The 10,221-nt window shown below is 36.8% G+C and overlaps 1 pseudogene; it reads right to left on the reverse strand.

Annotated features, from left to right (window-relative positions):
- Positions 1–1,503: 1,503 nt before the first annotated feature.
- On the reverse strand, positions 1,504–3,935 carry LOC140622578 (olfactory receptor 4F15-like; annotated as a pseudogene).
- Between the last annotated feature and the right edge of the window lie 6,286 nt (positions 3,936–10,221).

The following is a 10,221-nucleotide window of genomic DNA, read 5'->3' on the forward strand; positions in this document are numbered from 1 at the left end:
GTATGTTGGTAAATTGAACACCAATAAAAAATTATTTTATTAAAAAAATAAAACAAATGAACAAAGAAAAGAGAGATACAACAAAGCAAAATAAAACAAAACAAAAAACCAAACCAGACTCTTAAATACAGATAACAATCTGGTGGTTGCCAGAGGGCAGATGAGTAGATGGATGGGTGAAATAAATAAAAGGGAATAAGAAATACAGATTCTTAGTTACAAAATAAATAAATCACAGAGATGAAATGTACAGCATCTAGAATATAGTCAATAAGATGGTAATAACATTTCTTGGTGACAGATGGTAGTTACACTTATCGTGGTGAACACTGAGTAATACATTGAGATGTCGAATCATATTGAATACACCTGAAACTAATATAACACTATATGGTAATTATACTTAAATAAAGGAATTTAAAAACAAAAAGAAAAAAGAAGAAAACAAGAAGGAAGGAAAAAGAGAAGAAAAAGAACAGAAAGAAATAAGAAAAGAAACAAACAAAAGAAAAAACATTTCTGGCTAGTTGATAGGCCTCAGTAGGGACTAAATACTTGAAGTTAGCACTTAACATGAGGTCTATAATGAAAATCCATAATGACTTTTATAATAATGATTCTCAACCCAGCATTATCTTATCTAGCTATTGCTTTAAAAATCTATAGCAAGATGAAGTGATGTTAAGTAGAGACTGTCTTGAAAAGTGGAATATACCTTGGCATTTATTATTTCCAAACAAAGAGATGACTGATTCTTTATTGCCAGCACCCAAAAGTCTATCTGACAGATTCCTTTAAAGCACAGTATTCTGTGTCGGAAAACCTAGACATGTCAAGGAATTAATGCACTCTTTGAAAATAAAGAAAAAGTATTCCAGCTTTCTTTACCTTCAATTAGGATAATTCTAAGCCACAATTTATAGAGTCCCCTAGCAGGCCATAATAGGCTTGAATCTCAGTTACCTTTGTCAACATAAGCATCCTTGATGTCTCACTTTCCATTTCCTTAATGATGTTTCCAAAAATCAACTTTCACATAAATTACTGACAATCAGTTTTTGTCTTTGGATCTTCTTCTGAGAAAGTGCAACCTGAGCAACTAGATAGATTACTAGTCCTATGCATATATGATATAATGATTTCTGCATATATGATATAATGATTTCTGACATTATCCAAAGCAAGTTTACAGTTCATTTGCAAACCTCTGGGAAAAGGAAGGATGTAATTATATCCTTCTATGATCAAAATGATCATAATGTCAATTATAAATATTATTTAGTAGATAGTGATGCTGTCTGCTAAAATAACCCATAGTGTAGTGGATTCACAATTTCTATGGTAGTAAAGGTAAGGAGTAAATGCTCTACAGAAGTATTAGATATCTATCCAATGAGGAAGATGTTATATCCAGATCTGGATGTGTTAAGTATCAGAAACCTAAGTGAAAATATCGAATAGGCTGATGGATATATAGGTGTAGAGTTTCACAACCAGATTCAGTCAGCAAAATTTGAGATAATGTCCCCATTTGCTCAGTCTTTTTATGGCTACCTTTATGTCTTTGTTTTTTAATGTATAGATGGCAGGATTCAAGACCGGGGTGATAGCAAAGTCAGCAATGAACAAGTATTTGTCAATTGATGATATGGGGAAAGGCCAGACATAGAGAAACATGCATGGAGTGAAAAATAGAACCACCACAGAGATGTGAGATGACAGTGTGACAAACGCTTTGGACACATCTCCTGAAGCACATTTCCAGACAATGACCAAAATGAAGACATAGGAAAGGATTAGCAGGAAGAAGGCACCCATAGTCATGAAGCCACTGTTGGCAGCAATAATAAACTCAAACTTGGCTCCATCTGTGCACACAAGCTTTATGATCCTGAGAAAGTCACAGTAAAAGCTGTCTACTTCATTAGGACCACAAAAAGGCAAGTTTATAATGAAATCAAACTGAGACATAGCATGGATCACTCCAATCACTCAGCCAGTGATTACAAATGAAACACATATTTTAGAGTTCATGATGTTCAGATAGTGAAGAGGCTTACAGATCATCGTGTACCTGTCAAATTCCATGGCTATGAGCAGCACCATCTCCACTCCTCCCATGATGTGGATGAAGCATATCTGTGTCATGCAACCTTGGAAGGAAATTATCTTGTATTCATTTAAAAGGTCCCCAATCATCTTTGGGACTGTTGTAGAGGAAAGTCCCACATCAATGAGGGACAGGTTGGCCCGTAGGAAGTACATAGGAGAATGTAGGTGAGAATCAAAGATTATCAAAAAGAAAATGAAGAGATTTTTCAGGATGATCCCTAAATAGATCAAGGAAAATATCAATCAACATGAGAAAAGCTCTAGTTTCCCAAGAACTAGAGAGTCCCAGCAACACAAACTCAGAAACCACAGAATTATTTAATGCATCCCTTGACTTGGGCAGAAGAGCTGATTTTCAAATCACCTAAAGATAGAAAATGAAGAAAGGTGAGAATCAGTGGTACAAATATAGGTTTCTTGGGGCGCTTGAGTGCCTCAGTCAGTTAAGTGTCCAACCCTCGATTTTGGCTTAGGTCATGATCTCAGGGTTGTAAGATGAAGCCCCACATCTGACTTCATGCTCAGCATGGAGCTTGTTTGAGATTCTCTCCCTTGCTCTCTCTCTCTGCCCCTCTCCCCAACCCTATCTAAAAAACCCACAAAACAAGAAATCAAATACAGGTTTTCTGTGTATGTTGCTAGATTGTTCTGTGGTTCATATTCTAGAGTTAGAAAGCATTTAATTGGAAAAATATAAAGAAAATAGAATTATTATAATGATCAGGGGAGTGATTATATAAAAAGAGAAAAAATGAGTACTTTAGATGGAGATTAATTGGGGTATTTCCCTTCTTATTACATTAACAGGCATTTTTTTTCTTGTTACCGATTTCAAGGCATTTCCCCGACCACTTAATTCTCACAACCAAATAATCTCTAACATTAATATTCTCATACTAACTTACATATTCTTGTTACCTGGATATTTTATTTCACCGGTCAAATAGAGATCATCAGGCTGAAACTGTTTAATAAATTTCACCTTGCTTCATCTCATCTGTGGATTGTTTTCTTTTTTGTACAATTTATCATGCATGTCATATATTCATATTGAAATTATTCATAATACATTGTTCAAGACACATTATTGTCATAAGACATGCATTTATCTCTATATCAAATAAAATATTGGATATGAAAAAATAAATACCTGTTATTAAGAAAATGTTTATCAAGCAAAGATAATATTAAAAGATAATTATTTATTCACCATGCAAACCACTGTACTAAGCATACTATCTCATTTTTACTTTATAAAATTCCATAAGATAGTAACTGTTTTATTAGATTCATTTTATTAGTGGAGAAACTGAGTTCCAGAGGGATCAATTGTCAGAGGCAGAATTTGTATCTACAGTTGCAGGACACCAGAATTCCTGATCTAAACCATGGCACTATGGTCTTTAAGGACGGCCCTTTTAAGTATATCCCAGGTCTTACCCAAGATCCATCAATTAATTTTCTTCTTTAAATTTTCCTTGACCTGTAACTACCATAGCTTTAGCATTTTGACCTATTGTTAGTATAAAGAACTCTCTTTTGAAAAGATCAAATCTCTGTATCTTGTGTTATTTTCTAATGTTTTCTCTCTCCAACTCCTCATTGGTAAGCTGGCCCACACTTTTTGTTCATTCATAAGCTAAAGATGGTGTCCACGGATTTCTCATTTGTTAGAAAGAAGCTTTGGATTCTGGATACCTCATGTAATAATCACTTTTCAGTCACTACTTACCTTGATCTCTCTGCAGGATTTGATACTGTTTATCACTCCTTTGTTTCTGTAATTCTTTCTGCCTTTGGCTCCTTATCTTTTTTAAAGCCATTCCCCTTCCCACGTCTTGCTAATAGAAATTCTGTTTATTTAGGTAGTTAGCTGAAATCGCTTAAATTAGGAGGGAGTATAACACACTATCCTACCTTGAAAGTGTTTTATATGATTTTTCTAAATCAGTTACTATAATTACATTTTTTGGCCAGAGAATGGTGTAAGAAGGGTTATGTGCCCCAGAACTGTTCAGTGAGTGGTAAATCAGTGTCATCTGTGGAGGGTTTTCTCCCCAAATAAAAGGACATATCTTCATGTGCACATGGTTTTCCTGGTCCATTTTTCCTGCATTTATTTATTTTTATTTATTTATTTATTTATTTATTTATTTATTTATTTATTTACTGGAGTTCAATTTGCCAACATATACCACAACACCTAGTGTTCATACTGTCAAGTGCCCCCCTCAGTGTGTGTCACCCGGTCACTCCATGCCCCCGCACTTCTTCCATTCCATTACCCCTTGTTCGTTTACTAGAGTTAGGTGTCTCTCATGTTCTGTCACCCTCACTGATATTTCCCACTCATTTTCTCTCCTTTCCCTCTTATTCTATTTCACTGTTTTTTATATTCCCCAAATGAACGAGACCATATAATGTTTGTCCTTCTCCGATTGACTTATTTCACTCAGCATAATATACCCTCCAGTTCCATCCACGTTGAAGCAAATGGTGGGTATTTGTCGTTTCTAGTGGCTGAGTAATATTCCATTGTATACATAAACCACATCTTTATCCATTCATCTTTGGATGGACACCGAGGCTCCTCCCACAGCTTGGCTATTGTGGACATTGCTGCTATAAACATCGGGGTGCAGGTGTTCTAGCATTTCACTGCATCTTTATCTTTGGGGTAAATCCCCAGCAGTGCAATTGCTGGGTCGTAGGGCAGGTCTATTTTTAACTCTTTGAGGAACCCCCACACAGTTTTCCAGAGTGGCTGCACCATTTCACATTCCCACCAACAGTGTAAGAGGGTTCCCTTTTCTCTGCATCCTCTCCAACATTTGTTATTTCCTGCCTTGTTAGTTTTCCCCATTCTCACTGGTGTGAGGTGGTATCTCATTGTGGTTTTGATTTGTATTTCCCTGATGGCAAGTGATGCGGAGCATTTTCTCATGTGCTTGTTGGCCATGTCTATGTCTTCCTCTGTGAGATTTCTGTTCATGTCTTTGGCCCATTTTATGATTGGGTTGTTTGTTTCTTTGCTGTTGAGTTTAGTAAGTTCTTTATAGATCTTGGATACTAGCCCTTTATCTGATACGTCATTTGCAAATATCTTCTCCCATTCTGTAGGTTGTCTTTTAGTTTTGTTGACTGTTTCTTCTGCTGTGCAGAAGCTTCTTATCTTGATGAAGTCCCAATAATTCAGTTTTGCTTTTGTTTCTTTTGCCTTCATGGATGTATCTTGCAAGAGGTTGCTGTGGCCAAGTTCAAAAAGAGTATTGCCTGTGTTCTCCTCTAGGATTTTGGTGGATTCTTGTCTCACATTTAGATCTTTCATCCATTTTGAGTTTATCTAAGTGTATGGTGTAAAAGAATGGTCTAGTTTCATTCTTCTGCATGTGGCTGTCCAATTTACCCAGCACCATTAATTGAAGAGACTGTCTTTTTTCCAGCAGATAGTCTTTCCTGCTTTGTCAAATATAGTTGACCATAGAGTTGAGGGCCCATTTCTGGATTCTCTATTCTGTTCCATTGATCTATGTGTCTGTTTTTGTGCCAGTACCACACCGTCTTAATGAGCACAGCTTTGTGGTACAACCTAACATCTGGCATTGTGATGCCCCCGGCTCTGTTTTTTTTTCTCACTGTATGTCTCTCTCATGAATAAATAAAGGTCTAAAAAAAATAAAAGAGAGAGATGCATGAGTTGACCTATTGGAATCATGGGTAAGATGCTCAAGCTCATGCAAAAGAGATAGAAAAGGGTTTTGATAATAAAGTTAATTGTATACAATCTGGTATGGAGGGGTTGTGGAATGCTCCTAAAAGCACAACTGTTGTAAAAATATTATTTATAATAGCATTTCTCCTAGAAGAACGGCGCTAATGGAACTGCTGCACATTGAGTATAGAAACTAGAACTGAGTTCCAATTGTCCTTCCATTGGTCCCACTTGACTGTTGGTCTCTGCTGGGGTTGAGATAAGTCACATGACAGCTCGTGATCAAGGTGCAAAAATTAGTCCTAGATATTCTGGGTAATAATTAGTGTTGAGAGTATAAACAATCTACATATTAACAGGACTGGTGGTGGGATAACTGCTACTACTTTGTAGGAAACTGTTTGTGCCACTGCTGACAGGGCTCCAGTAGTGAGAGTTTTGAATGTGCATGTCAGCCCGACCCTGACCTGAAAATGGAATAAATAGCTAAGCTAGATATGAGTTTATAAATAATACTCCTAGGTTTGTAATAATCAATGGGTATGGTATGAGTAGTTGGAATCCACCTTCTTAGGGCTAAAGTGAGGGCTAGGGTTGGTGCCTCAATAAATGTGGGTATCGATGTTGTGAGTCAGTGTATTGGTTCCTTAACGAAGAGCCCGAGAGCATCAGAGATGGATCAGAGTGCACCATGGGGCCCACAATGTGTGTTCTTCTCTGAAGTTGCAGAAAGGCTGATACTTTTCACTCGATTAGTGTGAGGAATGTTACAGCAAGTCACACAGGTATAATCACCGACAGATTAATTATTAACGTGCCAGTAGGAAGAGGAATTGAACCTCTGGCAGTAAAAGTCTAAGTTTTAGGAGTTACCAGGCTGTGCCACACTGACATGCCCTGTTCTTGGGCAGAGTGAGATATAAATCGGTTGGATTAGTATTACCTCCTCTATTAGTGTGAAGGCCCTTTTGTAAAGTGTTTGGTAAACAGGTAAGACTTGTGTTTGCGGAGTTCCTTTAACTTTTAAAAATCTTCCCTTAGATGCATACCTGTGTGGGTTAACAATTAGGTTAATAAGTAATGAATTATTTGGTTAAATTTATCTTATTGTTAACTATCAGTGATTATCCCTTCTAATACAAGCTTATGCAAGGAGAAATAATTCATGTTTCCCAGAGGAACAGTAATTCCTCTATTTATTAATGGATAGATTAATTGAGTATTAGGTTAGGAGTTTGTCTTTAGTGTTTGAATTTTTTATATTTTATTTAAATTCAATTTGCCAACATAAAGCATAACAACCAGTGCTCATCTCCTCCTGTGCCCTGTTTACTACTCATCACCCCATTACCTACCCCCCCCACCTCTGCAACCCTTTGTTTGTTTCCCAGAATTAGGAGTCTCCCATGGTTTGTCTAAATTGCCCTGGGTAGCAGAGACATTTTCACAATATTGATTCTTCCAATCCATGAGTATGGAATGCTTTTCTGTCTCTTTGTGTATTCTTTGATTTCTTTCATGATTGTTCTATAGTTTTTAGGGTATAGATTCTTTTCCTCTTTGGTTAGGTTTATTCTTAGCTATCTTATGTTTTGGGATGCAATTGTAAATGGGATGGGCTCCTTAATTTCTCTTTCTTCAGTCTCATTGTTAGTGGATAGAAATGCTACTGACTTCTGGGCATTGATTTTGTATCCTTCCACACTGCTGAATTGCTGTAGGAGTTCTAGCATTCTTGGGGTGGAGTCTTTTGGGTTTTCTATATATCAGTATCATGTCATCAGTGAAGAGGAAGAGTTTGACTTCTTCTTTGCCAATTTGAATGCCTTTTAATTCTTTTTGTTGTCTGATTGCTGAGACTAGGACTTCTAGTACTATGTTGAATAGCAGTGGTGAGAGTGGACATCCTATCATGTTCCTGATCTTAGTGGAAAGGCTCCCAGTGTTTCCCCATCGAGAAGGATATTCGCTGTGGGCTTTTCATAGATGGCTTTTAAGATGCTGAGGAATGTTCCCTTTATCCCTACACTCTGAAGAGTTTTGATCAGGAATGGATGCTGTATTTTGTCAAATGCAGAGGATCATATGGTTCTTGTATTTTCTCTTGTTGATATGATCTATCACGTTGATTGTTTTATGAGTGTTGTATGAACTTTACATCCCGGGGATAAATCATGGTGAATAATCTTAATGTACTGTTGGATCCTATTGGCTAGTATCTTGTTGAGAATTTTTGCATCTGTGTTCATCAGGGATATTGGTCTGTAATTCTTTTTGGTGAGGTCTTTGTCTTGTTTGGGATCAAGGTAATGCTGGCCTCAGAATGAGTTTGGAAGTATTCTTTCCATTTCTATTCTTTTGAAACAGCTTTAGTAGAATCAGTCTTATTTCTTCTTTAAATATTTGGTAGAATTCCCTCGGAAGCCATCTGGCCCTGGACTTTTGTGTCTTGGGAGGTGTTTGATGATTGCTTCAATTTCCTTGCTGGTGGTTGTAGGAGTTGGTCTTTAATATTAGAATAAAGGGGAATATATTGTTGAACTTAAATATTTTAATTGGCGGCTAGTTTAGGCTAGCTATGGTGTGGTTTATATTACTCTCCAAGGAAGGTTGTGTCCTGTATTTAAAGGCTCTACCTTTCTATATTAGTATTAAAATTTATGTTGAAGTTATTATTTTTTAAGGTAAGTTTAAAGTTGAATCAAAAAGTAAAGTTCTGGATAACAACTGTCACCTGGCTTGATAGGCTTTTCATGTTTACCTATAAACCTCGCTATTGTGCTTCATAAACGGGTTTGTTCTTTAAACTGTATATAGGTAGCTCATCTGGTTTCAGGGCAGTTAAGTTCTCATTAATTTTCTGGGTAAATCATTAGGCAAAAATGAAAGAGGGTAAGCTTTGCCATTTTTTTATAATAAATTTATTTTTTATTGGTGTTCAATTTGCCAACATACAGAATAACACCCAGTGCTCATCTCATCAAGCGCCCCCCTCAGTGCCCGTCACCCATTCACCCCCACCCCCTACCCTCCTCCCTTTCCACCACCCCTAGTTCGTTTCCCAGAGTTAGGAGTCTCTCATGGTCTGTTTCCCTTTCTGATATTTCCTACCCATTTCTTCTCCCTTCCCTTCTATTCCCTTTCACTATTATTTATATTCCACAAATGAATGAGACCATATAATGTTTGTCCTTCTTCCGATTGACTTACTTCACTCAGCATAATACCCTCCAGTTCCATCCACGTTGAAGCAAATGGTGGGTATTTGTCATTTCTAATGATTGAGTAATATTCCATTGTATACATAAACCACATCTTCTTTATCCATTCATCTTTCGATAGACACTGAGGCTCCTTCCACAGTTTGGCTATTGTGGACATTGCTGCTAGAAACATTGGGGTGCAGGTATTTAGTGCTTTTAGTATTTTGATTATCGTTCTCTTATTGTACTTTTTCTATGGCCTCAACTAAAATTTTCATCTCTTAAACTTTTAATTTTACATACATGTTTTTTAAGTTCATTTATAATAATTGGGTTTGTTAGGGCACTGGGGAGGCTCAGTTAAGTGTCTGCCTTCCGCTCAGGTCATGATCTCGGGGTCCTGGGATCTAGCCCTCTGTGGGACTCCCTGCACAGCAGGGAGTCTGCTTCTTCCTCTCCTTTTGCACCTCCCCCTCTCATGCTCATGTTCTCACTCTCACACACTGTCTCTCAAATCAATCTTTTTTAAAAAAGCTTGAGTTTGGTAAGTTTGGACTAGCTTTGTTAAAGTGCTCATATTAAATGAAATCTGCTATGTGTAACCTGGGTGCTTTACTTAAGGTACAGTTTGATCAGTCCAAACACACTTTCCAGGATGTGGATATAATTATTAGTAGGTTAATATAGGTTAATAATGATATAATTATTAGTAGGTTATATGTAGGTTTTGATGATTGAGGAGGGTGATGTGTATGTGCCTCATGGCTTAATTCATTTAAGTTCTCTCATCTCAATTTATTACTAAATTCACTTTTAGTTTTTAATTTCATAATGACTTTAATATAAATTTTGATGTTTTTAGAATGGAAAATGTAGCCCATTTCCTATCTTGTAAGCTATGGCTTGACCTAACATTTTAATGTTTTTATGTTTGTCCTTACTGTAAATCCATTTACTGAAGGTGATGGTAGGTAGACCATATTAACAAGATGTAAGGGTTATCGGGGCTTATCCATTATACAACAGTCTCCTGTAAAGATACAAAGCACCCCCAGTTCTTTGAAATGTGGCTGTTGGTGGTAGTACTCTGGTGAATAGTTTTTTTATAATAATTACTTGAGTTTGGGCTAAGCATTATGGAGTATCTATTCTCAGTTTGGGTCTTAGCTGTTGTATAGTCAGGAATATTAAAAC

Source organism: Canis lupus, chromosome 32, assembly GCF_048164855.1.
Source record: "Canis lupus baileyi chromosome 32, mCanLup2.hap1, whole genome shotgun sequence".
NCBI lineage: Eukaryota > Metazoa > Chordata > Mammalia > Carnivora > Canidae > Canis > Canis lupus.